The 27,720-nt window shown below is 37.9% G+C and overlaps 1 protein-coding gene across 1 annotated transcript in view; it reads left to right on the top strand.

Annotated features, from left to right (window-relative positions):
- Positions 1 to 1,929: 1,929 nt before the first annotated feature.
- The window catches only part of GTDC1 (glycosyltransferase like domain containing 1), a 390,883-nt gene continuing 365,092 nt past the window's right edge, over positions 1,930 to 27,720 (top strand). Inside the window, exon 1 of the mRNA XM_042948684.1 lies at positions 1,930 to 1,988. The gene's annotated coding sequence lies outside the window, so the exon portion shown is untranslated. The remainder of the gene's footprint in view (positions 1,989 to 27,720) is intronic.

The following is a 27,720-nucleotide window of genomic DNA, read 5'->3' as shown; positions in this document are numbered from 1 at the left end:
ATCCTTGAAGTCAGTGGCACAAAGATGGCCTCTAAGAGCAATACCTTCCTAGTTAATGTCAAGTCCAATTTCAGTTTCATACATCACTCAGACCATGTAAGCAAAACTACAAAGGCAAAGACTTCTGATGTTGAATAGTTTTATGTAATTGGTAAGTATTAGCCAGATGCTGGCAGGTATGTGAGACAAGAGATCCAAACCTGAATACTGACTGGCTTTGTTTCCAATGAATCTGGGTAATATTGAGCAAGTAATTTACCCTCTTGGGGGTTCAGTTCTTCATCTGTAAAACGACAGGATTAGACTCCAGGTGATATTAAGGACTAGATAATTCAATTATAAAATTACATGATTCTATTTCCAAAGCAATGGAATGGAGACCCCAGTCCTTAGAGTTTTTCATATACTTGTTCTCTGTGATAGGACTTATTAGTTTTGTGTGTACTTAGCAACCCAGCTTTCAGCTTTTGGCATTTACACTTTTCCTTTTCCCAATTTGTGATAAAGTAGAGGGACAGATGGTTTATTAGGCTTTCAAATGCTTGCAATGCTGTTGTTCAATTCAACAATGGTTTTAAACTTTGAAGGTCCACATAGAGCCTGGATTTTGTTTAGAAGGGAAGATAGTTTTAACTCTTCAATTTAAGGATAATAACGTTTACTCCCATATTTTAAAACAACATGTGGATGTAACTCCAAAGGCCTAATCAGTTTCCTTCATTTCTTAACTCATTTCCACATCACACCCTAACTCTTCCAAGTTGCAGTTTTGAAAATGAAGTTACCAGACTTCCAGTTACATGTGCATGTTTTGCCTTCTCCTGACTCACTTAACCCACAAGCTCCTTCCAAATACAAAACCCTTTAATTCAGAAACACAGAAATTTTAATGTGGAAGGGACAAATTCCTCATTTTATAGGTAAGAAAACAAAAGATTCTGGTGCTCTTTCTACTATGTATTTTATCAAAAAGTGAGGTTAGGTTGGAGGGAAAAACATCTAAAATTTGTGAATTCTAAGCCCCAATAGAAAATTTCATTCTTTTAAATTTAAGTGTCAATACATTACCCCAAAGAGAAAGTAGAGACAACTAAGCAACTCAAAGGTCACCACTGTTATCGCCTTGCTTTGTGCTTTTAATTCGTCAGTGACTCTCTTCGTGTAAGTGTGGACAAGCAATGGTTGAATACCCAAAATGCATCCTAAGTGTGTGGAGGAGTCAGAACAGAAAAGATGGACAAAATGTAAGCAAAGGAAAGTGTGAGCCTGCCAAGAGGTTCCGAGAGCGGACCATAGGGAGGGAAATGAGGACGCGTAGGCGAAGCAGATGCAGCCAAAGGGGTGCAAACTGCGGAGCAGGTACAGGTGGCAGGGAAGGGGCCGGGTACCTGCTGGGGTCCTGAGGCTCCAGCAAGCCAGGAAGAGGGACGGAGACAGGGAAGAGGAACCGGCACAAAAACTGCAGGAGGAAGCCGAGGCCGACCTAGTGAGCAGCGAAGACCTTCCAGAAGAAAAGAGAAGGCGCCAATGCGAGCTTAGAACGATACTGGGGGGTTAGGGAAAGAGTAGGAAAAAGCTGAAGAGGCAGAGAGGGGTGCTGATGAGAGATGGAAAGGGCGCGCAGGGAGGTGGGAAATGAAGCGAAGCCTTCGGGCAGTGGGCAGGTGAGAAGAAGAGCGGGGGCTGTGAGCTGAGGTGGGCCGGTGCGCGCAGGCGGGACGCGCCGCTGACTCAGGGACCCCGAGCCCTCGGCGTCCAAACCGCGCGGGTGGGGGGTGGGGGGGGGGGAGGAGGGGGGCGGAGCCTTGAGTGCGTGGGCGGGCCAAAGGGCGGGGCCTGCGCCTGACGCGCCTCGAGGCCGCAGCGGCCGCAGGCCGGGAGGGGCGGCGGCAGCGGCGGCGGCCGCGGGGGAGGGGCACGGCGTCAGCGCGTCGCCGGCTGGGCCGCGCCGGTGGCCAGGAGGGAGAGACAAGGAGGAGGAGGAGGAGGTGAGTAGGCTCCGGGCTGGGGAGCCGCGCGGCCCGGCGGGGAGGCGGGGAGCGCGGCCCCTCCCCTTCCCTCCCCGACGCCCGCCTCGCGGGGCCGCGCGGCGCGGAGTTCCCAGAGGGGCAGCGGCGGCGGCGGCGGCGGCGGCGGCGGCGGCGCGAGGAGTTGGGGGTGGGGGGGCGGAGCTGAGGGCCGCGCGGGCGGTGCGCTTCCCGAGCGCACGCGCTGCGCTCCTGGTGCCGTGATCCGCGTCGCGCCCGGAGCGGGGCACACGGGCTGCTGCGTTGCAATCCTGCACGCTGGCCATTTTGTGATTTAATTTTTTTGAGTTCTGCGCTTCGTGCGTGCCAGGTTCCCGCGTCCCGGCGCGCCGCCGCCACCTTCTCGAACGGCAGGCGAGGGGCGGGTGGGGGCGCGTTACATCCCCGCGGGGAGAAGGGAGGCCGGGTTCCCGGGGTTGGCCTGAGTAGGCGGAGGGGCCTCCTGGCAGATCCAGAGGCTGCCGGGCCGGGTCCCTTGCGACGCCCGGCCCCAGGCCTTCCTGAAGGGAACCTTTGCGCCTGGCCCCTCTGTCGCCCTCACTTTCTTGCTTTCGTCAGCCCCTCTCCCTCTCGGCCAGTTGAAACGAAAGACCTCATTCGCCCGTTACCCCTTCCCTCCAGTGAGGATCCGGCGTGTACTTATTTTGATCGGGAGCTGGGCTAAGTGTTCTGGTGGAAAGGTTCTCTTAATCTAAGTCTTGTAAATCCAGCCATGTACTCTACAGCGAAGTTGCAGTGCTCCACAATTTAACCTTTAGGCTCCAGGGAGTGCGCGCGCTTTCTCCCTCCCTCTCGCTCTCTCTGTGTCTCTCTCTCAAATACAACTTTTAGAGTCTTCTGAGAACTGTAAGCATTAGATTATCTTTGAGATAATTCTTAAGTTAGCGCCTTCGGGCAGCTCGATGGGAGGTTCAAAGAGAAGGCTTTACACTTTTTCCTCCACCTGTATCACCGTTTGAAATGGAAAACGTTGACTTGACGGTGATTTTCCACCAAGAGGTGGGTTTCACAATGCAGCCCCCGAGTGCTGTGGCTCACCTTGGTTGTTTGGTGCTACCTCTGAAGTTGATTTTAAAGCCCAATGTAGTGGTCAGATAAAGGAGCTGCTGAAAAGAAGGTCAGAATAATTCAGTAGAGCCATTTTTTTGCATTCAGTTAACCTGTTTAAGTAAGCTAAAGCGTGGCAGGAGTTTCACCTAGGAACCCACGTACCAAGTGCTATGGTGAATTTTAATGCATTCCAGGTCTGATGTGGAATAGATTCTCCTTAGCTCTTTTATTGTATATTTTCCTTAGGATCTTGTATTTAATGAAACAGTTTGAGTATGGAGGGTTGGAGGAGTACGTTTTGAATCATGAGACTTTCTTTGACAAACTTGTAAACTAAATGGCTAAAATATGAACCATGATACTGAGATAAAAATAAGAAACTGAATTTTTGGCATTATCAGTTTGAGAAGTTGACTTCTTTACTCCTGTTTTGAAACCCTGTTGACATTTTAATTTTCTGTACTACTACAGAAGTACAGAATTTTGTTTTTAAGGGACTTTCGCAGTTTAATCCAAACCCATTATTTCACAGGGAGAAATTAAAGTTTCTTGAAGATATTTAACAAGAGTTAAATAGAACTGGTTGGCTTAATGAACTGAAATGAACACTTAAGTATACAGTTTAGACCTCTCCGATGAATACTCTTGTGCCAAAATTTGTTTTGATTATGTTATCTTAAGAAAAGCCTAGTAATTACTAAATTTTCTTTTTTCTTTTTTCCTGTTTTGGGTATATGCCTTAGTTTATGATTTGGACCCATTAGATACAAATGACAAATTATGTATAGTTGGGAAATGTTACATTCCATCAGTTGAAATAGTACTTTCCAGTTTGATTGAAATTAGTAATTATTTTCACTTTAAGAACGTTTGTTCATATTCTTGTTTCAGATAGTCTGTTTCAATTCTAGGAGAGTGGCAGTTCAAGATCCTCATATATAAGACTCTGGTGTATGTAATCTTGATATTGATGAGGAAGAAAGGTGCTATACGCATGTAGTAATTGAATTCCACTTCCCGAGCCAACATCACTTTTCTTGGTGGGCCTCAGATGCAGAGGTCCTGAAGTCCTGGCTAAGGCAGGGTGAATTCTTTGCATCTGCACCACAGTGTTTAGGCATTTAGCAAATACTTTTTGGTAAATACTTGTGTACGCTTTACCTGGTGACCAGGTCGTATTCTTTCTGTGTAAGCCTCGTATCTAGTGCTTGTGGTCATTTTGGGCTCAATCAAACTTAAGGGAGCCAAGTGCCTGGAAGTCATGAATCATGATATTGTAAACTTGAAATCATTCCATTTCCATATACGTGCTGAATCAAATATTCTATTAAGTTAAATTCCAGTATTGGAAGAGGTAGCAGGTATCAAATATTTTAGAAAAATTGGGGGGACAAACTTAACATTGAGAATTTTCTTCTTTTAACATATGTTACTCACTGTGAAGTTGGGAAAAAGGAGCATTATTTAAATTTTTTGATAGGTCACCTCAGTAGAGCTGAAGTAATGTGAATTTTCTAGTGAAATTTTCCACTGGAGCAAAGTTTGACAGCCATCTATTGAGTGACCCTCTAATTGTTACCGTAGGCCACATTTTAAAGTTTTGGTTTCACTTTATAAGGATAAACATTTTTCAGCATATAGACCTTTGTAAGGAGCATGACTTTTGGAGTCCAGACTACCTTGGCAGGCTGTCCTGAAATGATGTATTAAACAGTTTCAGGCTGTATTCGATACGGCATTCTGGTGATACAGTAAAAACAAAAGAACAAAAAACCCGAAAAACTCACTGTATTTTCTTTTTTTCTTAGGCTTATCTCCTCTTTCTTTAATAGATCAGAGCAGTGTGTTTTGTTTATTTATAAAAAAAATTTGAGGAAAAGTTTCAAGCATTTCTTTTGGGAAGTACCACCACTCCACCCTTTGAATAGCTTTGGAAAATGAGCAAATGCAAGGTCAGTTCCTTCCAGTGAGTCCTATTTGAATATGTAGAGCCATATAAATAATAGCCTTCACAGGGATAACATTTTTGTACTACGTGTATTGTTTTCTATGACTCTATTACTGAAAACATTTGTATAGTACGGTAGGGCAGTATTTAATGTATAGGAAGCAAATCTTTCACATGTATCATTGCTGGTTCTTTTGCTAGTCCCAGTCTGTGTGTTCTATCCACTGCAAGTTCTATCCCTTCGACCCAGTTTTTACATTGGTTTTTAAGACTGAAAATACAGGGGTGCCTGAGTGGCTCAGTCAGTTAAGTGTCTGATTTCCAGTCGGGTCATGATCTCATGGTTCGTGGGTTCAAACCCCACATCAGGCTCTGTGCTGACAGTTCAGATTCTGGAGCCTACTTCGGATTCTGTCTCCCTCTCTCTGCGCATTCTCCACTCGTTCTTTCTCACTTGCTCTCAAAATAATAAATAAACATTAAAAAAAAAAAAAGACTTAAAATACATTAAGACCTCCATCCACTTCCAGACGTGTGATCTGGACTTACTCCGGTGCCCTGAGCGTTCATTGTTCACAGAAGTATGGTATCTCACTGTACCGTTGGCATATGTGCAGTTTGACCATGAGATTCTCATTTTTAAAAACACATTACTCATCAAGAGTTTTGAAAGACATAGCATAAACATTTAATGAGGTGTGTGTGAGGCATCTAGAATATTTCAATGTAGGTTTAGGTGGAATTAGGGTATGGATTCATTAATCAGTAAGAATTAGGAAGACTAATCCTTTCCTGCTACACTTTAAGTTCATACTTAAGTCATTTAAATAGATGAGTGTTTTGTTTTTGAGTATTTATTTTTAAAAGTAACCAGAGAAGCAATTCCACAGCCTTTCTTTAGTAAGTGTTAAATTGTCCATAGAGTTGATGTGTTTTCTGGTGTTGTTTCTTTTTGTACACCGGATCCCTTGTGGACCTGAAACCTTGCCTTAAGCCTGCTTAAGAACTCTAACCTCTTGGTCATCTGCCTCTCCTTGCTATATCCCCTATTCCTCTCCTGGACTTGGGACCTGTTCTTGTCCACAGGCAGATGGTTGGGGCTCTATTTCAACCGAGGCAGAACTTGCAGAGCCAAGATACTGTGATACTGCCTCTGGGATTTGAACTTACTGGATTGACGCCTTGGATACTGAGGACAGGCTAGCTGAGAGCTGGGCTCTTTGGCTATTACGATTTGGGCCCATTTTGAGGGTCAGCTTTTCATTTGCATCAGGCTCTAGAACACCCTAGACTTCATCCAGTCATTACTTAGATCCCTTTCCTGACTGTATACCTGTTGGATTCTTTGCCTTCTTAGTTGACTCATGTAATAGGTGATTTATATCCCCCATTTTCAGTGGTAGCTATTTTTAAGTATTTGGTAGTCTACCCACGTCTTCTCTCAGTTTTGAACTTTCATTTGACCAAGTAGCTGTTGTATTTTCCCATGGCACATTTGTTTATGATCTGTCTTTCCTTCTAGATTATGTGTACCCCGAGTGTTGAAACTGAATCTGTGCTCTTCCTGGTGGTGTTCTCAGCACTCAGTACAGTGCCTGGCAAATAGCAGGTGATAAATAAATATTGATTAATATAAAATTCATCCTAGCAGGAAGTTTGTTATCAGTATGGGAAATCAGTGTTCGTATAGAAATTTAGAATTCATACAAGAAGTTTAGACATTTCATTACCATCATTAGTACTACAGAATCTGTATATTTTAAATTATAAGCATATCCATATAAAAAATAGCTTGGCAGGGCATTTATTTAAGAAGAAAAGGTGTATAATTTTTGCTATGCATTTTAAGGTGTTGCACGTTTCAGTTTTTCTTGAGTTTGATTAATATGTAATATTTTTTACACATTGAAGTTTTATGGCACTATAAAGAAGTGAGTTTAATGGTCCTCTTTTTGTTCATTAGTAATTGTATACTAAAGAGTAAATTCTCATTAAAAGGCCCTTAAATGCCTGCTCATAAAAAGAGAGACCTCTTTGATTTTGTTCTCCGTACAGTCGTGGTTATTGTTTTGAGGCAGGTCACCAAACTCTTTAGTAGTGTAAACCTTTAAGTTGGTTTCAGAACAGTAGTCAGTCATGTATTGAATACCCAAATTACCATGTCTTCAGACAGTAATGCAAACACTCTGTATTAAAAAGGTAATGACCATAACTTTTTTTGTAGAATTTCTCGTGCTAATTTTTTAAAGAGGACGTTTGAACTAAATTTCCTGTGAAGGCCAACATCTCATACTTTTAATGATAGTGGAGTATACGTGTATGTGTAGAGAGGCGGGGGGGATGGTGTTTTTAGTAGTGGTATTTTTAAGTGGACAGTTTACTAATTATGGTGAGGTAACATTTTACAACTCTAAAAGGAAAACTTCAATTATCTGAATGAAATTAGGTACATGAAATTAATTCAGATAAATGGGGGAATCCTTAGTGTAAATGATGCATGTCAAGAGACATGACCTCAATCTTGTTTTTTTGTTTTTTGTTTTTTTTTTTCTATATATGTCAGCTGCTTTTACATTACTAGATTGTGATTTTTTTTGGTGATGGGAGGAGGTAAAGTTTGCTGTGTAGTTTTTTGTTTTTTTCCTTTGCCACAAAGGGAATCCAGAATGTGGTATTCTATGAGAAGTGTAATTGCTCATCTCTCGCCTGTGCTGCCCTGCCCTTTTAGGTGGTATACCACAGCCTTCCATTTTGTCACCTTCCTGTCAAATGTCAAATGTGTTTGTGGAATACACATGCAGTTTGTTTGAGAATACAGTTTGTTTGAAATTAAAGCCACACCCCTCTATCCAATCACAAGATGTTTATCCTTCCCAAAAGCTGAGTTACAAGAAGTTAAGATGAATTGAGCTGGGTAAACCTTAATTCCTTCCCTGTCCCCCATAAGGTTTAATATGAAGCAGTATCTTAAGATGTAGGACCTTAAAATAGAAACAAACACTGGGGCATAACCCCTGGCTTTTATGGATCCTTATTTGAAATGAAAATTTTGCTGATTGATTAGAGTTTAGGAATGCTTTAGGAAACTGATTTCTGCTGCTGTTTATTAAGTGTGCAGCACTCTTGGGCTCCTGGCATCTGAAAGCTATTGTGTAAAGAGTAGACAGCCTCTGTAGCTGTGATGACATTTTTCTCTAGGCATTCTTTTGTTTTGTTTTTGAACAGAGATAGGGTTATCTCAGCTATGGAGATGTGTGTAGAAATTTTACTTCTCTTTTCAACATTACCTGTTGACATTTTACCTAAAGCACCTGCGGACATTTTTTACTTTCATTCTTTATTTTCAGCATGTAGCTGCTTCCTTTTTGCCTCTAGGTCTTTGAGATATAAGATGATTCATATCTTGATTACCTTGGGTAAAGTGGATATGATATCAGCAAGTTCTGTATCCAGACCTTGTGAACAATTCCTAGGTCATTGCCTGAGACCTTCTTAAATATATGCAGGCAGTGTGATTGAAGAGCTTAGGCTTCAGGGTCAGTCGAAACTGATTTTGACCCTGTACCATTTATGAACAGCATATCTTTGGGGAAAGTTAGTTACTTTTCTGGGTTTCAGTTTCCTCAGAATAATCTTACCTGTATTGATTTATTGTCATATACAGATAAGTGTTTAATGGTGTGAGTTAGTTCATCATCTACCTAGATCATTTTAAAAGGAAGTAGGTTTTATTCTATTTGAAGACAGAGATAATCAAATTAGTAAAAATCTTTTCAAATAGAGGTCTTGCTCATTTGAATTTAAAACTATGTAAGATTCTTGCAACAGTCGATCTATTTATATACTCAGGGTACACTGATATGTGACATAGAGAGGTAGAATATGTAGCATACTTTTGAATTAAGACAGACTTGGATTTGTCTATAGGTGATCTAGCACTTGGGTAACCTTTGGGAAGGGAACTTTACTTTCTTGACTCAGTTTTCATCTGTAAAATGGGTAATAAAAGTGTAAAGAATAATAAAGGGTGAAAAAGGATAATATGTTGTTGTAAAGACTTCAAAGAGGAAGTATGCAAAATACTTAGTAATGCCTGAATCCATAAATACTGATAGTTGTTATTGTGACCTCAGACAAATGACTTCCCCTCTCTCTACTTCAGGTTTCCTCATCTGTAGCATGAGTATATCAGAGAACTAGTAGAATTATTATGAGGATTTAATGAGATAATACATGTAAGTGCTCATTTCATGTTAATTGGTGTTACATTGTTTGGTTTCCAAATGAGTAGGACCAATTTTGAATTAAAATGAAAGAATTTGTACAGATATTTAATATAATTCTTATGTTGCGGGATATTTATTATCAATTTGGGGATGGCAACTTATCATTTATAGCTTTCATTGTTTCCTTAAGACAACAGTTCTCAGACTGTGATATGTAGACCCATGGGGTTGCCGAGAGCCTTTTAGGGGGTCTGTGAGGTTAAAACTTTTTTTATAGTAATACGGACTTCTTGCTGTTCCCATTGCTTTGACATTTGCCTCACTGATACTAAAACGATGGTGGGTAAAACTGTGGGCATCTTAGTAGATATTAAATGGCAGTGGCATCAAACTGTACTAGTAATCATTGTATTCTTTATTACCATGCTTTCCCAGTAAAAAAACAAAACAGAAAAGCCGGTTTCACTGAATAATGTCCTTGATGAAGCAGTAAAAAAAATTTTTATTAAATCTTCATCCCTGAGTACACTTTGTTTTAATACTCTTTGTGATGAGATAGGAAATACGCAAAAAACATTGCTGCTGCGTATGCAGAGTACATTGGTTGGCTCAAGGAAAAACCCTTCTATGATTTTTTTGAGTTTCAAACTGAATTAGTCGTATTTTTCATGAAACATCACTTTTACTTGTAATAATGACTACCAAACTATGATTATTTAGATTTAGATATTTGGCAATCATTTTCTTGAAAATGAACAAAGTAAGCCTGTCACTTGGGGGAAAACAACTGGTAATACTTGTTGCCAATGATAAAATTTGAGCTTTCAAGTGAAAATTAAAATTTTGGAGAACTTGTATCACCTGCTGTGCCCTTCTCAGCTTCCCAGTACTTAAAGACTTTTCTGATGAGATGGGTAATGATATTAATGAATCTGCGTTTTTGCTGTGGTATTAATTAGTTAATTATGTCAAGATTTGGAATATAAACAAATGCAAGGAGCTGATATTTTCAAAGTGATCAGCGTTACAAAATTATTGGTAAAAAGCCCTTATAAAAAGCAAGTAACAGGGATGTCTGGGTGGCTCAGTTAAGTGTCAGACTCTTGATCTCTACTCAGGTCATGATGTCAATATTGGTGAGCTTCATCCCTGCATCGGGCTCTGTTGACAGGTGTAGTCTGCTTGGGATTGTCTGTCTCCGTTTCTCTCTGCCTCTCTCTCTCTCTCTGTCAAAAATAAATAAAACATTAAAAAATAAAAGCAAGTAACAGAATACAAAGAGTTTATGTGATAATAGGATCCGTGTTATAGATAACCTTCAAACTCCAGCTTGTCAAGTTTTGGTGTAGTATCAAAGAACATTCATAATTATTTGAAAAGGCAATTCATATTAACGTTAATTCCTTTTTTATTGAAATCAAAACAACATATCACAACAGATTGAACATAGAAGAAGATAGGAGAATTCATCTTCTATTAAATTAGAAAGAAATTTCCTTTTTTTTTAAAGGAAAGTAATTTTTCATAAAGTATGTTGTCATATTACATATGCCATTGAAATTTTAAAATGAATTAATACTTAAACTTTTCTCATTTAATTTCTAATATAGTAAATATTGACAATTCTGCCTCACATTAACAAAAAGTCGAGAATTCTCAATTTTTGAGAACACAAAGGAGTTCTGATACTAAAAAGTTTGAACTGTTCCCTATAGGGAAGGAGACTAGATTCATCAAAAGATTCAAGTTCTGAAGTTTTAATCTTTTGAGTGTTCCTTTGGAATATGGACTATATGCCTCTACTTTATTTTTCTGGATTTGAGGGTATGTTGCTGGACTTCTGGGTTATTCCCCAAGTGGGCAGAGGGTTCCTGTATGTGTTATTGAAGAAGATTTTCCTTTTATTTAAGATTGGTGCTACCTATATGCTACTCAGAATTGAGATAAGGTTAATGGTCATTTCAGTCAGCCTCTTCATTTTTGATACAAACTGTTTTGTTTGTGTTAGAGCTATTCATGCAGGTTTCAGAATTGTTCAGCATGGCAGTCTATTTCAAAGTTGTAGTGAAATTCACTGCTAAAAATAAACTGCCATTTTCTCTGAAGTCTTTACATGAGGCTAATCTGTTCTGCTATAAAGTCTTCCTGACATTTCATAGCTGTTTTCTAGTATAGTCAGTCTACAACTTATTTGTGATTATTTGCAGCAATATAATATAAATTACAGATGGGTTCTGTGCCATTAATAGTATGGACATAGCTTCATTGTGGACTGTTGGCATGTTTCTTTGGGGAATTATATTCTCACTGGTAGAAGTCAAGCCAAATGCATTTCTCCCATTTTAGTCGGACAGTGGCAGGAACCCCCCGCCCACTTTTCCCTCACTGTAGAAATGGGATTGTTAAAGCTTTGATAGAAGGAAGAGAGACATTCTGAGGCAGTGCTCAAGAAACACAGATACTTTGAGCTCCCCAAGTGAGTAAAGGGTAATTGTTAACACGCTCAGGTGAAGCAGGTGAAGCAGGTGTAGAAACTTTGGGCTAATTGGCAATGATGAAAGGAAAAAGAAGGGATGTTCTGAATGCTGCTTGGGAATGAGATATTCCCTTTTTAGGGCAGTTGCTAAAAAGTAAGAGATGCCTTAACATGGGTAGTTCTAGGTTGGGAAATCCATTTATATAGAATTTTTTTTTGTTGTGCTCTTATATTTGGTTATTGTATGAACTGAGCTCAAGAAACAATGACAAGCCGGTTGGGAAGGTTGAACTCATGGATTTATAGGCCAGAGGTGTGAATGTAAAAGGAAATGAAGTCCAGGGGCATTTATGAACAGGAGGAGTAGTGGAAGCCAGGAAAATGTTGCAGTATGCAGATTGTCCACAGGGGCCCTGAATAAATTCATGTTACAGAGTGGTTGTTAGAGCAGGGGTAGAACTGGCTATCAGCCAGCAGAAATCTGTGATTGACTGCTGTGACTCACAGCCTACTGTCCTAGGATCTCTGGCAGGAAATAGAGAATTTTAAGACTGGTATGCAGTGCAGGAAGCCTGTTATGGAGAATGGTTGACATAACGCAGAAATCCAGAACTAGGAGAACTTAGAGATATGGGAGAGGCCAGTGTTGGAGAGGAATTTCATTTGAAGCTGAGCTCCTTGTCTTCTTCTTGTCCAAGGGCAATGTTGACCCCTTGGATTGAGGCTAGGCTGAGCCAAAGTGGAAAGCAAAGTAACTATAGCTGTCTGCACTGGAGTGACAGGCTTGCCCAGAAATATTTGTTAAACAAATTGATGAAGGTATGGCAAGGGAACAGCTGGGTCATTGAACACAAGTTCTTCATGCAACAGATACCAGGTGTCTTATTTCCTACCTACTCGATATCCTCAGGTCAGGGGTTGGCAGACTTTTTCTTTAAAGCACCAGAGAGTAGATGTATTCATCTTTATGGGTCATGTAGTCTGTGTTGCACCTACTTAAGTTTGCCATTGTAGCATGGAAGCAGCCATAGAGAAGTACATAAATGAATGAGTAGCTATGCTTCCAATAAAATGGAAGGAGACTGAAGTTTGTATTTCATATAATTTCACATGTCACAAAACACTAATCTTTTTTAAAAAACTTGTTTCAACCATTTAAAAATATAAAATCTGTTCTCAGATCATGGCTGTATGAGCATAGGCAGTGGGCTAAATTTTGGCCCATGGGCTCTAGTTTGCCGACCCTTGTTGTAGTCAAAGAAATCACTATCAGTTATGATGCTGAAAGCTTAGCGTTACTGAAGTAGATATTCTCTAGGACAATGCTATTGGTGACACTGTCTTGTTTTATAGGTGACACTGATGATAAAAATCCGTTCAAGAATTTAGATGTGACATCTGCAGCAGGTTCAGATCTCTCAGCTGTAAGACAAACTGGATACTTCGTAAAGATTTTCATCTGTTATGCACAGAGCCAAAATCCGTTACTGAAATTGTCTGGGTGAGCAGCCTGCTGGGTCCAGTGATGACGCACTAGTAGACAAAGAAGTTGAAAAAGAAGGATGGCATATTCTTTGGATGACTGGCAGAGTGTGACGCCAGTATGGCATCAAGCCCTACTATGATTCCAAGGACTTCATGACTAAATAAAAATTGTTTGTTTTTTTTTTTTGGTGGAGGTAGTCGGAGTAAATTTAATTCTTACTTGGGGAGTGTGTAATGTATTATCATTTCATAATGATACATGGTAATTGCTTTGGTAAACTATGAAGATTCTGTCCATTTACGGAACTTACGTAGTTATCACCTTTTAGTATTGGGTTCTTTTACTTCAAGGGAAATAGAGTAAAGAAAAACATCTACTTAAGCTAAAAAAAATTAACCTAAGAAGGTTAATGTAAAGACTGTCATTATTATAAGAAAGTTTTTGCTTTGGGGCATTCTTGAAATTTTGCTCTCCCCCAGCATGCATAAAATATGTTTCTGTTTGCAAAAAGCTATTGTACCCAGAACTTTCTAAGAAAACGTCCTTTTGCATAGGCTTTTGAACTCCTTAGGGGTAGAAAATCACAGTCTATAATATTAGGGGCATAGAACAGTTGAATTAAAAAATTAATATCTTTAGACCTATTAACTAAATTCATTTAAAATGATTAGTGAACAGATGTGGATTGGAAATAACCCTGTATTTTCTAGAACCATTAAATCACAAGAAAACTGGAACATCAAAGCATTCTCTGAAACAAATCAGTATTTTAATTTGTTAGAGACCCTGCTTTTGGCATGTATCTGTTTATTCCAGTAGTAGAGGATTTGAAAGCAGTGCTACGAAATGAAGTGGGTGGATTCTTAATGTTGAATCCCATTTTTTTTTTTCAGTGAATCTTCAACATTTTTTTCATTTTAGCATTCAACAAAAACTCTGGCATCCCAGAATATAAAACATAGATTCATGCAGCTCATCTACAAACAGAAAAAGATTCCCTCATGACTTACCTTGAAAGCTGTTCAGGGCATATACTATTCAGGGCATATACTGTTTTATTCAAGGCATACACTCTTGAATTTGTCAGTGTGCGACGGCTACTACTGCATGTTTTTGGTCAGAGTGCAGTGCAACCAACAGCCGTCCTGCTAGGAAGAAGATCTGTGGTTGCTGAATAGTCGAAGTTACACACATCTAATTTACAAGTCAGATTAGAGATCGGAATCCTATGATAGCTTTATGTGGAATTGATTTCATTTCATGGTTTTTAAAGCTGTTTTTTCATCGAAGCAATGCCTATAACTGAAAGGTGTGTTGTAGCATTTGAATGCTTTAAACTTCTGAATCTGGAATGAAAGGATGTTCTTATAGATGTTCAGATCCTGGAACTCAGGGATTTTGAAGTAAAATGCTCTTGTCATTCATTTATTGTGCCATAATTAAACTGCCCTGTGTTATTGTCATTAATATTTGGAAAACTTGGCCATTTTCAAATATGAGGCACTTTAGGAAAGACTGTTGTACGTGTGTGTTTGTGTTTAAAGCAGCAAACTACTTTTACCTTATAAATAAGATACATGTAATAAAAATTATGTGGGTTTAACACTGATAACACATTTGAATCAGGAATTCATTGTGGTCTTTTGAAAACCTATGGGGGGAGGGGACAATAACCAGAGCATTTTGTATATTGCAATTTTTTTTTTTCTAAAGCAAACTTTTATCAAAATATACAGAAGAGTGGATACATGTAGCTTGATAGGTTTCAGTTACTCTTAATTCACCTGTTCTTATTGAAATTGAGAAGACCTCTCATAAAAGTATAAAAAAGTGGTTCATTGCAAAAAGGATAGTGGTATTGCTTGGAATTTGAGAATGTAGTGGCAAGAAAACATCTGTGTTAATCTTTTAAATGGTTTTTGAGACAATAATTCATTTGAATATAATCAGGAGAAGAAGAAAATCCAGGTGTTTAAAACTAGTTTTGCATCAGTGGTCAGAAGATATTTAGTTTATCCTCCCCCACACCCCATACTCATGTGATAAGTTCTTATGAATTGATTTCTGAGATGACAAAACATTAGAAATTACAGGGTTTTGAGAATTCATCAATTACATCTTTTTGTCCACTGTTTTGTGTAAGACCTGTTTGTTTATGATATTTATAGGGTATGAGGAAGGCAATGATTCTGGCTTTTGTGGATTTCAAAAAAGACTTTGAAGAAAAAGATTAATGCAAAGTTAGGATGTAATAGGCATACATTATTGTGTTAATTACTGTCTTAATTTTAGTAAAGCAGTGACTGTTTAGGTGCATCCTTCCCCTATTGCCTTGCCCCCTGACTTCATAATCCCCTGGCTAAAGCTGCTTTTTGTTAAGGCAAGTGACATAATTTTATGAATGGAGAAAATGAGGCTATTCTAGACATTGGGAAATTAGTGGAATGTAAAGGGAGAAAGAGATTGTAAATGTGATATGTAACAATATCATAGAGTAGCACTCTATTTTTGGATTGACGGGTGGTATCAATGCAATAGAGTGGCTTATTATGTACTATTTATTTAAAGCTTCCTGTTTAGTAGGTATCGACTAAGATACTTTGCAAAAGTTTTAATTCATTCTGCAACCTTGAAAGCAAGTGCAATTATCCTAATTTCCTGATAAAAACCTAAGGGGTATACACAAGGTCTTAGAAGTAAAGATCAAGAGTCCCACATTGCGTCTCATTTTATAGAGGCCTTTTCTCTCCAGTCGTTGTCTGATAAATGAAGAAATAAAGTAATCTGAAAGGCCAGCATACAGTATGGGAAGATTTTAGGATTAGTGTCTTTTAACATAAATACCTTCATGTTGGTGTTGCAGAAGGATGTTGGAGCCTCCTTGGAAAGTAGGGAGATAGTACATTTGCAAATACTGTATCTGGACTCTAGAACTTCTCCAACTAATGGGTTACCAGTTAATATAGTACTGTATAGCTGTGTTTTCAGATGTAAGTGATGCCATGATACAAAATCTATAAATGAAAGGTCGGTGATAATGAGCTGCCACAGTAACATATGTCATAAGCTAGATTAGATCAACTTCGAATAGAATGTATACAAAAATGCTTGAAAGAGCGTTGGTTTAAAAAGTCTGATACAGTCTAGGGTGACTACCAGTTTGGGGTGTGGGAATAACCGTGGAAAAACAGTGTCACAAAGCCCATTAAAATGAGAACTATAGATGTCTACAGCCTTTACAAGTAGACCTATACTGCCTATAACAAAACATCATCTCCTTGGAAGGACACATTCAGTCACTTGGTTACGAACAGTGCCTTAGCAGTATTTTTTTTTTTTTTTTTTGAATGTTTAATTTTGAGAGAGAGGCAGAGAGAGAGGGAGATAGAGAATCTGAAGCAGGCTCCAGGCTCTGAGCTGTCAGCACAGAGCCCTATGTGGGGCTCGAACTTGAAATGGCAAGATCATGACCTGAGCCAAAGTCAGATGCTTAACAGCTGAGCCACCCAGGCGCCCCTTAGCAGCACTGTTTTTAAGTGTAAAAGACAACTGTGTGAAAGGGCTTTCAAGTCAAAATATCCAACTATGTTTTTTCAGGTATAGAGTAAATGGTAAGGAATCTTTGACTTTGTCATTCATTGGTCCTTTAGGAGGAGTGAAGTGAGCAAACAACAAAAAACAAAAAACACAGCCAAGGTGGCAGCATGGTCAAGTGGCTTAAATATGAGTACTTTGGCACCTTGGTGAAGGACGTGGTATTGAAGACAGGAAAAAAATTGTTGAAATTATTGAACTCAAGATGCTAGAATGCAAAATAATTATTTTAATTACTTGAAAATACAGAGGAAAACAAATCCCACAAAGGGTAAGATTTAAGGAGAGACAGTCAAGAGTGAAGTGGTTGTATGATATTCCTAGACAGAGTTTTTACTCAAAAAAGGAGAAAAATTGGTGAGAGAAATCAGGAAAAGGGATTTCGAAATAGGTGTTACAGAAATAGGGAAGTACGCTCCTCCAAGATTGCTAGGAGGCAGAGAAAACATTGGATAAGTAGAAGAGTGATCTTAAACACGACGTTGAATTCATACTTTATAGTAGTCAAAAGTGACCACCTGTTTAAGGTCATGATCTCCCAATAAAAGACCTGCTGATTAGTCTCATTCATTCTGTGAATGCTTATGGATGTTTCTGTGGGCTAAAATTATCCAGGTAGCCTTGTGACAGTGGGTAAACATGGATTTGGATTTGGGTTTTAGAGTCTGATTTAGGCTGTAAGTTTGTTAAGATTATTACCAATATATTTTCAGCTTTCACTAAGAGATTATATTTTACATTAGCTGGCTATCCTTGACATTGTTCAGAAGTAAGATACCAGATGTGATTTAAATCAACTTTATTGAATGTAATTTGTATACAAAAATACAGTCATTTTTAAATGTATAATTAATGAACTTTGACAGTGTATCTACCCATGTAACTACTCCCTTCCCCCCATTCAAGACACAGAACATTTTAACATCCTCCAAAACTTCCCTTATGCCTTTTTCAGTCAGTTCTTCCCTCTCCTTGAAGACAACTTCTGTTCAGATTTCTATTTTCCTTAGATTAGGAAGTTTGTTCTTGAAGTTTACATGGAGACATAGAGCATGTACTGTTTTGTATCTGGCTTCTTTTCCTCAATATAGTGGTTTTGAGATTTATCCTTACTATTGTATGTATTAGTGGTTCATTTTGTTTTACTGCTGAGTAATACTCTGTTTTGCCACAATTTGTTTATCTATTCTGTTAATAGACATTTGATTTTTTTTTTCCCCTCTGGTTTTTGGCTATTGTGAGTAAAGCTGCTATAAACAGGATTCTTGTATAATTCTTTTTGTGGACAATATGTTTTAATTTCTTTGGATTAAATACCTCAGAGTGGAATTGTTCTGTTATAGTACTGGTGTATGTTTTAATTTCAGAAGTGTATATATAATCTTATATGTATAACTTTTACAACATCACACCAGTCTCAGCATGCATTTTTAGTTCAAATCTGTAAATCTCTGTGCTTTGTACTACTTATGGATACTGGTTTGTACTAAATGATTTCTCTAACCAGAGAGGTTTCAGAATTATTCTTCATGTAATAATTGAAATTTAGTAAATAGTCTTATGATACATCTATTTTTTTTAAAAATCACAAGTTACAGTATATTTAACATTAACTTAAATAGATGTGTAATTGTCAACTTGGTTTGTTGTATAGAATTTTAAATTTTGTAGGTAGCAGATGTTTGGATTTGAAAGTGAGCATTCTCCATTTTATGCAGTGGCTCTTCATTGAATGTAAATATATTTAAATGAGATGTTTGACATAGGAATACTATACTAATCTACTAAGGTAACATTTGTATGACCCAATGAGGAATCTTTTTCTTTTTTCTTGATGCTTTTAGTCAATAGCATCCCCCTCCTTTTTTGGTAAATCTTTATTTCACATGGAGTTGCTTAAAACGAAGGGTCCCTTATATTAGGTAAGCAGTAGTTGCAGTGTAGGGGAATTGCACCTCGAAAAACAGGTTGATGATCAGGATTTGTTTCAAGACTTTAGCTAAAGCTCCAAAGCTGAAAATAAAAGTTAATAAGTATCCTTGCATTCTAAGGACGGATATGGGACTTAGTAAAGGAGAATAGAACTGCAGCACCCACTTCCCATATTAACAAATTAGAAAAGAGGGGAATATTACAAGTGTCATTCAGATGAGGAATTGTTTGTTGGAGTTAGTTCTGTGACATTTCCGTTTTTCCCCAAAAGGACCTTCTGTTTCCAGCCCAGAATTTGGGTATGTCTGCCAGAAGTGTAGATTGGTATTTAACATCTTGTCTGGATATTTAATGACCTACAGAATCTTGTGTCTTTTACAGCAGTGGCACCTTCCAGAGAGTTCTTGAAGGAGAATGATAATATGTTTTCCAGAGTTTGGAGCAATCCTGAACATAGACTTCTTTCTAGAGTGGAGGAGGGTAACTGGAGCCAGTGAGGTGACATTTTGAGTGAGAGGGCAGTAATGGAAAGAGGTGATCTTTATCCATCTGGTGGAAAGAAACCATGAGGAGTGTGTGTGTGTGTGTGTGTGTGTCTGTGTGTGTGTGTGTGTGTGTGTGTGTGTACACCAAGTGGACACCATGGAAGTAACCGGGCTAGAGTTGTCTTGGTGGTTGCTGTCAGGGAGAGCTTGCCATACGATGGGACAGTGCGTAGCATGGTTAAAAGGTCAGCCTGAGAATCCATCCCTCAGTCAAGGAGCCATGCAGGGTGGAGGAGACAGCCTTTTATGTTTGCTCTAACTTACAGCCACTCTGCTGTGCAGACCTGAAGTGTACTGTCTAAAGCAGGTGCCTTTGAGAATGAGAGAAGGTTCTATCAATGATTCCATAAGGGTAACAGATCATCCTGCTTCATGGCCATCCAGTAAATCCCCAGGGAGGTAGGCACCCAGGGCATTTGTCCTTCTTCCTCTGCCTATCCTGATTTGTGGGAACTAGAAAGTTGAGGGAGGAAGTGGAGAAAATGGAAAGAGCTAGAAAGAATATTGAAAAAGACAGATAGCTATGCTCTTTCTCTTGGCTGGCCTGAGGTTGAGGTGGGGTTGTGTGGATAAGATACAAAGTTGAAGATTTAAATTGGATTAGACTGTATTTTGCAGTATTAGAAAGTGGATGAGAAACAATAGGATTTATCTGGGACAGTATGGAGAGATGGGGAAGTGAGATCTAGAAGAGTATGTTTATTTATTGGAAGAGTATGTTTAAAGTGATGAAAGGAAGTTAAAGCATATATCCCATTAAGTTCTATTTGATCATTTTCTTAGTTTAATAGGGTTTTAAGTTAAGGCTTTAGTGAGTACATAAAACATGGTATGTTAAGGTATCATGTTGAGTATTTTAGGGAGGGGAAAGATGGCTAAGGTGTTCTGCCCTCAGGGAGCCTCTGTTTTAGTGTCATATAGCTAAATAATCCATGGTGGAATGACATAGGTGCTCTAGACATGTCAGTGGCAATGCTGTGGGAATGTGGAAAGAACTAAATACTGCTGGGGTTCAGGGGCAGGCTTTGTGGTGGAGGCTGAGTTTGATCTGGGTCTTGAAGGAGAAGGGTATCGCTGGGAAGAAAGGCATTCTAACATGAGGTAATAATCAAGATGTGGAATTGGAAACGAATAGATACTTAGAAAGAAATAATGCTCATTCCACACTGAAAATTTTACTTTTTAAAAAATGGTTCTAAGCACTAGGTAAGCATGGTTACCCATGTTACAATTCTGGTTGAAGTTTGGTATTCTTACCTGTCATTTTTGTATTTCTTTAGTAATGCACAAAATGGTGTCTGTCTTTTTGAGATACAGTGTGAAAATGTTATTCACTTTAGAACCTAGATGGTTATAAGCATCAAAACCAAACATCTAGATCTAATCACAAAGTCGATTACTCTCCTTGATTTAAAACAGTAAAATGTAGAGAAGATGATTTTTTTACATATGATTTTGAGAAGCATTTGGCAGTGCAATTAGTTTCATAACAAGTGATTGTTTTTTAAAGCCTTCCCAGAATAAGAATGAGTATCTTGATGCTAGTGTCACTTTTAAATAGCTATAGTTCCAGGAATGTGTCTGTTCACGTTGTTATCTTAAATACACACCTTATCTATCCATATTGCTGTACTTCAGATGTGAAAGTAAAAATAAAGGTGTGAAGTGCCTAGCAGACTTGTATGGATTTATGTAAATCAGAAAATATACAAATAGTCCATTAGTGCTGAGGCCTTATTGTATTAAATTCTAGTATGGACTGTTTCCTGAAAGTTTTACACACACACACACACACACACACACACACACACACACACACTCCTCATACCCAGTGATTTACTTTGTAAAAAAAAAATAATCATAATGAAAATCTTTAATTTATAATAGATTTTTTCCTCTGAACCCCTGACACCTGTCTAATTGTGTTACCTCCATATGGGTATTTAAGGGTATTTAAATTGAAAATGCTCAAAACTCAGCTGATCTTTTTACTCAGACTTCTTTCATTTTTAGTCTTCCCCATCTTAATGACATGTTCATCCCCTTCATCCACATTACTTAGACCAAAAAACCTTGGAGTCCTCCCTGTCTCTTCTCTCTTTGTGTCGGTATGTTATTTGTCAGTAGTTCATATTGGCTTTACCATCAAAATACATTTAGAATCTGAATCTTACCACCTCTCAGCACCTCCACTATCACCTGGCTCAAGTCATTATTATCTCTTACTTGGATTATGTTAATAGCCTCCTGACTGTTCTCTTAGCTTCCTCTTAAAATCTTCAACTCATAACCTAGCACTTCAGTCTAGTCTGTGTGCAGTAACCAAAATAATCACGGTTAAAACATAAGTCAATCCTGTCATTCTTCAATTAAAAACTTCAGTGGTTTCCTTTCTTACTCTGTGTAAAAGCTAAAGTCTTTGTAGTAGCTTATGAGATGCTACATGATATTGCCCCATTTGCAACCTCATCTTTTACTTAGTACCTTCTGTTTACATACGACACCTTGTTGTTCCTTAAATAGCCAGCCTCAGAGCCTTTGCTCTTGCTCTTTCTTCTTTCTGGAATGCTTTTCCCCCCAGATAACTTCTTAGCTTTCCCCCTAATCTTTCTTGGATCTTTATTGAAATGTTACATTCCTGGTGAGACCTTCTTTGACTACCTTATTTAAAGTGTCTCCCATCGCCTAGCTGCTTTATTTTTCTGGTTAGCACTTTCCCAGTCTTGTTGTCTTTTACTTTTACTTTTTTATGGTATTTGCTGTTAGAATGAAAGCTTGATGAGGCGGGGATTTAGTTTTGTTTTACTGCTGTACCACACTCAGAATCATTCCTGGTACATAGTTGGTATTTAACACATGATGGATTGAATGGATAAAAGACAATGAGACATTTATAGGGGTTAAACCTGAGTAAAACTAGATGTGCCCTTTATTGGCATCTTTGGTTGATGATACTATTAATGTCTGAATGCTACTTCTTTTAACATTTTAAATCAAATATATTTGGGGTATAATTTACATATAATAAAAGGCAGTTATTTTAAATGTATAGGTCAATGAGTTTTGACAAATAAACACTTGTTTGTCAAACACTTATTTGACAAATAAGCTTCTTGTAACTACTACTACGATCAAGGTGTAGAACACTTCTGTCCCCTCAAAACGTTCCCATGTGTTCCTTTGCAGGCACTTCTTCCTCCTTCATTGCCATTTCTAGGCAACTATTGGTTTGATTTTTGTCACTGAATTAGTTTTGCCTGTTCTTGGGTTTTACACAAATAGAAGCACACATTATGCATTCTTTTTAGCATGAGACTTTCGAAGCTTACAGTGTTATTGTATATCTTAGTGTAGTTCCTTTTCACAGGGTGCATTGTGTCATTGTGCCACAATTTACCTGTTTGTGCACATTTGGGGTGTTCCTAGTTTTTGCCTATAAAGAGTGATGCTACCATGAATGTTCATGTACAGGTATTGGTGTACGTATGCTTTGATTCTTCTGGGTTAAGTAATCCAGGAGTAGAATCCTAGTGTCATGTGGTCAAGTGTATGTTTAACTTTGTAAGAAACTGCCAAACTGTTTTCTAAGTGGTTGTGCCGTATTCCTGCAATAATAGGAAGGTTCTAGTTGCCCCACATTCTGGCCAACACTTGGTATTGTCATTCTTTTGAGTTCAGACATTCTCATGAGTATGTAGTTTTATCTCATTGTGGTTTTAATCTCATTTTCCCTGATTACTAGTGATGTTGATTTTTTTATTTATTGGCCATTTGTTCATCTTTTGTGAAGGATCTGTTCAGATCTTTTGCCCATTTAAAAAATTGGATTGTTTGTTTTCTTGTCACTTATGTATGACTTTTAATCTATCTGGATACAGGTCCTTTGTCAGGTGTATTTTCTCTTGATTTGTAGACTGCTCTTCCCTTTCATTGATAATTTCTTTTGAAGAGCAGAAGTAAATTAAATTTTTAATAAATCTAGTTTATCCAGTTTTTTTTTTTTGGTCTGTGCTTTTTTTCCTTTCTTCCTCCTTCTCCCCATCCTCCTCCCCTCTTCCCCCTTCCTTCTCCTTCTTCTTCTTTTTTTGTTTCTGCCTAAAAATCTTTAGTTAACTCCAGGTTGTGAAGATTTTCTCACGTGTTTTCTTCTGAAAGGTGTACACTAGGTCTCTGGTCCATTTTGAGGTAATTTTTGTGTAGTGTGTGAGCTGAGGATCAAGGTTAATTCTTTTCCCTATCTAGTTGTTCAAGGACCATTTCTTGAAAAAACTGTCTTTTCTCCTTTGAGTTATCTTGAAAACTTTTGTTAAAATGAGCTAATCATATAAAATATGGATCTTTTCCAAGACACTTATGGTAACCTATATGTCTATTATGCCAACACAACACCGTTTTTATACTGTCTTGAAATCAGTGGTATAAATTCTCTAACTTTGTTCCTTTTTGAAATTGTGTGGGTCCTCTAAATTCTTTCCATTTCCATATTGATTATAGAATTCGTTTGTACATTTATACAAAACACCTCTAGGAGTTTTGATTGGCATTACATTGTAGAGAATAATTTGGGGAGGATGAATTTTTAGACAGTATTGGGTTATTTAAACTCAAAGACCTGAGGTATTTTCACTTATTTACTTATTTTTTAATTTCTCTCAGCAGTGTTTTGTCTTTTGTTAGATTTATCCTAAGTGAATAGAATATGAATTATATTTTTGGATGTTATTGAAAATGCAGTTAAAATATATCTTACAGTTGGTCATTGTTAGTATGCAGAAATACAATTGATTTTTATATGTCAAATGTGTATCCTGCTACCTTATTAATTCATAAATTTTTCTGAATTTTTGTGTGACTTCCTCAAGGTACTCTTTGTAGATGACTATTAATTACAAATAAAGAGAGTTTTACATCTTTCTTTCCAATCTTTATGTCTTTTACTCCTTTTTTTTTTTTTTTTTTTTTTTTGACGTTCATTAATTTTTGAGACAGAGAGTGTGAGTTGGGGAGGGGCAAAGAGAAAGGGAGACACAGAATCCGAAGCAGGCTCCAGGCTCTGAGCTGTCGGCACAGAGCCAGACATGGGGCTCGAACCCATAAACTGAGATCATGACCTGAGCTGAAGTCGGACCCTTAACTGACTGAGCCACCCAGGCACCCTCTTTTATTTCTTTTTTAATGCACTGGATAGGACTTACAGAGAAGTGTTAAATATAAGTGGTGAGAGTAAGCGTTCTTTCCTTATTCCTGGATATAGAAGGCTATCCAGACTTTAACCACTGTGTATGGTGTTAACTGTGAATTTCTTTATAGATACCATGTATTAGGTAGAGCACATTCCCTTTTATTTTTAGTATGCTGAGCTTTTATTGTAAACGAATGTTAAATTTTGTCATAATGATTTTTAAAGAAAATTTTTTACATTTATTTTTGAGAGACAGAGAAACAGAGCACACGTGGGGAGGGGCAGAGAGAGAAGGAGACAGAATCCAAAGTAGGCTCCAGGCTCTGAGCTGTCAGCACAGAGCCTGATGCGGGGCTGAAACTCATAAACCGTGAGATCAGGACCTGAGCCGAAGTCGGACGCTTAACCGACTGAGCCACCCAGGTGCCCCAAATTTTGTCATATGATTTTTTTGTATCTACAGAATTGTTTGGTTTTTCTTTTTAAATTTATTAATTTGATGAATTACATTGATTGGATTTTAGATCCTAAATCAGCCTTTGCATTTCAAAGTCCCATTTGTTCATGATGCATTATCCTTTTATTATCATTCTGAATTTGAGAACTTGATTTGTGATATTTTTTAATGATTTGGAAATTTTTGTTCATGATGGATGTCATTTTTTTTAAAAATTTATTTAGAGAGAGAGAGCACATGAGGGGCAGAGAGAGAAAGTGACAGAAACCCGAGCAGGCTTCATGCTGTCAGCATAAAGCTCAGTTCGGGGCTTGAACTCACAAACTGTGAGATCATCACCTGACTCAAAATCAAGAGTCGACGCTTAACTGACTGAGCCAGCCAGGCGCCCCGATATCATTTCTTTGAGGGAGTGTTATGGAGTCAATATTTGTGTCTCCTCAAAACTTATATGTTGAAGCCCTAACTCCCAACGTGATGGTATTTGGAGGTGGGACCTTTGGAAGGCAGTTAGATTTGGATGAGGTGATGTGATTGAAGCCCCCATAATGGGATTAGTGTCCTCATAAGAAGAGGAAGAGACCTGAGCTTGCTTGCTCAGTCTCCCTACTATGTGGGGACATGTGAAGACATAGTGGGAAGGCATCTCTCCATAAGCCAGGAAGAGATTCCTCACTGGGTTACCAAATTGGCCAGCACCTTGATCTTAGAATTCCCAGTCTGCAGAACTATGAGAAATAACTACCTGTTGAGCCATTCATTCTGTGGTATTGTATTATGGCATCTCGAGCTGATGGGACAATGTAATGTCTTTGTCAGATTTTGGTATCAAGGTAATGATCATCTCATTAGAAAAAATTATTTGAAAAATCCAGCACCCTTTTATTAAACTAGGAATAAAAGGAAATTACTTCAGTATAAAAGACATCTGTGTAAAGACAGAGCTATGTAATGGTGAGAGTGAATCCTTTTCTCCAAGATCAGGAACAAGACAACAATGTTGCTGTTACCAATTCTGTTCCATATTGTACAAGAAGTTCTAGGCAAGACAGGTGAGAATATTCATGGAGTGACAGGATCTTTATAGAAAGTCCTAAAAAATCCACTAAAATCTATTACAACTAATGAATGATCAGCAAATTGCGAGGTACAGAGCAGTATACAGAAATTAATTGTATTTCTATACACTAGCAATGAACATAATATAAAAGTGAAATTAAGAAAACAGTTCCACTTAAAATAGCAACAAAGAGTCGAATAGGAACAAGTTAACAGAAACAGTAGGAAAATTGTCCAAAATCTACAAAAATTGTTGGAAGACATTAAATAAATGGAAGGATGTTGTGAGGTTGGCAATAGTCTACCAAATGATCTTCAGATTCAAGGCAATCTCTATCAAAATCCTAGCTGCCTTTTTTTTTTTTCAATAAAAAACTGATGCTAAAATTCTTACAGAAATTCAAGGCAGCTAACATAGTAAAAATAATCTTGAAAAAAGAACAAATATGAAGGACCCCTCCTAATTTTAAAGCTTACTACAGAGCTACAGTAATCAAGGCAGTGTGATCCTGTTATAATGAGAGACATAAAGATCAGTGAAATAGAATTGAGGGTCCAGAAATAAACTCTAATGCTTATGATTAATTGATCTTTGACAAAGGTGCCAAGATAATTTAATAGGGAAAGACTGGTCTTTTCAACAAATGGTGCTGGGACAACTGCGTATCCATTAGCAAAAGGATAAAGTTGGATCCTTTCCTTGACCATGCATTAAAATTGATGCCAAATGGATTATAGACCTAAGTGTAAGAACTAATGCTATAAAACTTAGAAGAAAATTTAAGAGTAAATCTTCATGACTTTAGGTTAAGTAGAACCTTCTTAGAAGACATCAAAAGCATAAGTGACGAAAAATCGACAAATTGGACTTGATCAAAATTAAAAACTTATACTTCAAAAGACACCGTCAATAAAGGGAAAAAGCCAACCCACCAACTGGGAGAAAATATTTGCAAAGCATATCTTTGGTAAGGGACTTGCACCCACGATATATCAAGGATTCTTAGAATTCAAAAAGACATTTGTCAAAAGAACACGACTTAAAAATTTGCAAAGTATCTGAATAGACACCCTTTGGGAGAAATATGAAATACATATATTTGTCCCATCTGTTATTTCTTTTTCTTTTCCTACTTTCCTTAGGATTAGTTGAGTATTTTACTGTTTATTTTTACATTACCTTTTGGGTTATAAGCTGAACATCATTGTACATTTTTATTTTTTCACCTAGTGATTCCTATAGGATTTATAATATACATGTCATCACAGTCTATATTCAATTCATATTATATCACTTTACATAAATTTAAGAACTTTACAACAATCTGTCAATTTCCCCTGTTCTTTGTGGTATTGTTGTATATTTTACCTCTGTGTATTATGTAAAACGTCACTATTAAATTTTTTTTCTATATTTTTTCTTTTTCTTTTTTATTAAAAATGTTCAAATGTTTATTTATTTTGAGAGAAAGAGAGCAAGCACAAGTTGGGGAGGGGCAGAGAAAGAGAGAGGAGAGAGAGAGAATCCCAAGCAGGCTCCATGCTGCTAGCACAAAGCCCAATGTGTAGCTTGAACTCATGAAACTGAGATCATGAGCTGAGATCAAGAGTCAGATGCTTAACCAACTGCTCCACCCTGGTACCACCCACCCTAAAATTTTTTTTTCTTTAAACTATCAGTTTTCTTTCAGAGAAATTAAAAAAAAAATGAGAAAACAGTCTATTACATTTACCTGTA

This window comes from Panthera leo, chromosome C1 (assembly GCF_018350215.1).
Source record: "Panthera leo isolate Ple1 chromosome C1, P.leo_Ple1_pat1.1, whole genome shotgun sequence".
In the NCBI taxonomy this organism is placed as follows: domain Eukaryota; kingdom Metazoa; phylum Chordata; class Mammalia; order Carnivora; family Felidae; genus Panthera; species Panthera leo.
Note: the sequence above shows the minus strand (reverse complement) of the source record. Positions and strands in the feature narration are given on the sequence as shown.